At 37.9% G+C, this 3513-nt stretch overlaps 1 long non-coding RNA gene across 1 annotated transcript in view; it reads left to right on the top strand.

Annotated features, from left to right (window-relative positions):
* Window positions 1–267: 267 nt before the first annotated feature.
* Window positions 268–3513, top strand: part of LOC108447871 — a 9262-nt gene continuing 6016 nt past the window's right edge. Inside the window, exon 1 of the long non-coding RNA XR_001863572.1 lies at window positions 268–322. This is a non-coding gene — a long non-coding RNA (uncharacterized LOC108447871). The remainder of the gene's footprint in view (window positions 323–3513) is intronic.

Below are 3513 nucleotides of genomic sequence, written 5' to 3'. Positions count from 1 at the left end.
TGCCAAAATCCATAGACCAAATACCAGACTCAAAAAGAAATCAAATCTGGCAGGAGAGTACAAGATACTTTCCTGGACATGGATCCCTTAGAAAAGCAATAGAGAGTATATTATTTGGGGTGAAAATGTTTTTAGTTGTGTGCAAAATTAATATGAATATTAATGAAATATGTATTTTTCAAATAAATAACATCCATAATTTTAAGTAATGCGAGCTATTTAGACTAAAATAATATCTGAATATCCTTTTGTTCTTTCTTTTTCAAGGATTTTTTCTTGGATGTGAGGTACAGGACAGAGAGAAAGGAGAAAACATTATCAGGTAACCACATTTTCACTATAATTCTCCTTATCTCAAAACACCTTCTCTTTAGAAGTTATTATCCGAAAATCTGAAGTGCATTCAATGTACCAAACAAGGATCATAAACATGCCATGTTCAGATCCCAAAAAATTCAAAAAGAAGGAAATAAGTTCTTTTGTCCTACCAGTGAGGCTTGATTTACTCTGACCCCAGAACAGCCAAAAAACATTCAGTAATACCTATTTTTTACTAAGCTAATAGTCCTGGTTCTGGCCAGTACAGGGTTAAATTTTGCAGTAGCCAGGAGGGGCACATGGGAGGTTATTCTATACCACCTCACAGCAATGCCAGGGGCAGGGTAAGGGAATCTCTTCTGGGGTAGTGTGGCCATGGGTTGCATATTGTGGGTTCCTGTGTGGTGATCTTTTTTTGGATGTCATTCATCTTTCTTGTACACTCTTTTATTAGTATTGTTGCTGTTACTGTCACTCTTCATTTCTTATCTCATTGCTGTTTCCAGTAAATTGTTCTTATGTCAACCCATGATCTTTACCTTATGTGCCTTCAGTTCTCCTCTCCATCCCACTGCAGATGGATGGGTAGGGGGAGGGAGGAGAGAACAACTAGAGCATGGTTTCTAGTTTTTCAGTGGGAGCACTAAATTGGGGAGCACCATTCCTAAACCATGGCACCAATGCAGAACCTATAGAGAGAAATTCTTCCTTCTTAGGCCGCTAAGAAAGAAGTATTGGTACTGCGAACATAGATTTTCAAACAAACTGAAACCCAAAACTGTTCTCATTGCTATGAAAGGTAGGTATTTCTTGGAAATGAGGACATGTGATTGCACTCCTTACCAAGGAATTAGAATTGTAATTTTGAGAAAGTGTCAATTTTGATAAAATTACCCCTATAATCATCAGTTGCTGTTATTTAATGTGAAGAAATTATACAGAGACAAAAGAAAGATATTTTGGCCTACCTAATGTTTCTCGCTGACACCATCTAATTATATTTTTCACTCTAACTATATGACTACCTCAGGTGTGGTAATGCTCTTTCTCTTGACGCACAGTCAGCTCTGTCACTGCATTTAATAACATAAAAGGAGAGAAGAAAACATACCAAGTAATTAATTCACACAAAATAGGCAGCCAAACTTGAGTAATTGAGTATTTCAATTAATCACAGGAAAATTGCAGAATGTACCCCTGATACTTTGTCTAGTTGTGGGGGAGCCATGAAGGAGAACTTGAGGCTTACTAAAGGATAAGGTTTTTACTATTTAATCATTTAAAATAATAACTATTCAAGTGATTAATTTAGCATAATTAAGAGATACATGTATAGGAAAAAAACCCCAAAAACTGTGGTAGTATTTTAGATATATAAGTCCATCTAGTACTAAAACCAGGAAAAAGTTCTCATTTTAAACAGTGTGAAATAAGCAGTTCCACTGCAGTACTAGCTCTGTTCTTGTGTTTGAGAATGTTTGCATAGATAAACACACATCAAAAGGAGGCAGAGGAGTGTAAACTATGCTACACTACACTGCAGTGATATGCTGCACGGCAGTGTTATAGGTACACTTTACTAAAAACTGTAGTTATATAATGCAGGTGCTTCCCTCAAGATGAATACATATGTATAATTCTGTTATCTACAAGTTAATACGGGAAATTAAAGAAATAGATAAAATTAAATCAAACTATCAGGAAAGTATTTGTCGGGGAGTTGTGTGCTAGCCAAAAGGCGCCTGGAGGTCTAGCCACGGTCCCGACCACCCACGGCAGTTAAACGCACACAGAAGCAAGCTGGCAGTCAGAGTCGATCACCTCACCCTAAGAGGCTTCCCTCTAAGCAGATTGAAAAGGCACACACCAGCAGAGACGAAGAAGTAAACTCTCCATTCGGGTTCCACGTACGCTTATTCCGTGAAGGGACAGGGACGAAGAGCCAGATTTTTTGGCGGGTCCAGGGATTTTATACAGGACACGGAATAGGCAGGGAAAGGGATCTTAACCAATGATATGGGGGTAAGTAAGTGGGGTTGACAATGAAGAACCAATAGGGACACTGCATAGGAGGGACTTAAGGAAGGAACAAATGGGATGTTGAGGAAAAAAGAACTTTCTAGAACTTATACATATCAATGAAGGGAAATGCATAAACATGGCCTCACACATAAAATTGGGAGGGGAGAATATTAACCAATTGGGAGAAAACATACAAATGACAGAACAAGGGGATTGTGGGTTCTCACCATCACTTAGAAGTGGGGTGCTTAAAGTTGGGATTCTGACCACAACTGTTTACTGTCTCTGCTCTCCTCAGTGATCAGGGTGGCCGGAGCAACCTGCACCGCCACAAATATTGTTCAAAAATGTACTGATGACTAACATCTTGGCTTTACATGGGAAAGAAAATTGTGATAAAAAATGTCCTAAAGCCTCAGCCATTCTGTTACTTTGAAACAGAGCTGAGACAGAAAAAGATGGCAGGAAAAGACCATAAATAGTCTTTCAAAATAGCAACAGCCAAAATCTAGTAAAAAATTCTAAGGACATTAAGTCCCTGAACTGTGTTTCTTTAAAAGAGACCGTTAACAACAAAGCAGCTTCAGTAGAGTCTGAAGATTCTGCCTCAAGAATAAGAGTTCACCAGAGAGCAGCTAATGAAAAATGTTACTAGCAAAAATAATACATGAAGCTGGTGGTAGAAAACCAGAAAGTAAAGGAATATCAGAAAGTGAAAGAGACTTGTACAGAAACAAGGAACTATTCCAAGCAGGGAGAACCAGTGTGAAAAAAAAAAGAGAAAAAGACAAGAATCTTCTAAATGTAGAGAAGATGACAAAGTGAGAGTTCAGAGCAAGCAAGAGCTCTGAACAAGCTGTTCCCATCCTGAGTTGTGAAAGAATGGAAAATGAACCAGATTCTAGTTTTAAAGTGTTCTGACACGAGTGAATTTATCTGCATTTATTCTGATGTAAATGGGCTCAACAACTGTTCAATCAGAAAAAGAAATATTGGTTTGTTTTTTGGGGTTTTTTTGGTTTTTTTTGGTGTGGGGGGGTTTGGTTTGGGTTTTGTTTTGGTTTGTTTTGGTTTGGTTTGGTTTGGTTTTTTGGGGTTTTTATGTGCAGTAAAAAGGCCACAATTTAACACATTTGGGAAGTTATCTAGAAAATATATCCTGCTGTTTGTAAC

Source organism: Corvus brachyrhynchos, unplaced genomic scaffold (genome assembly GCF_000691975.1).
Source record: "Corvus brachyrhynchos isolate BGI_N302 unplaced genomic scaffold, ASM69197v1 scaffold7, whole genome shotgun sequence".
In the NCBI taxonomy this organism is placed as follows: domain Eukaryota; kingdom Metazoa; phylum Chordata; class Aves; order Passeriformes; family Corvidae; genus Corvus; species Corvus brachyrhynchos.
The sequence above is the reverse complement of the archived record's forward strand: the minus strand, read 5'-3'. Positions and strand labels throughout refer to the sequence as shown.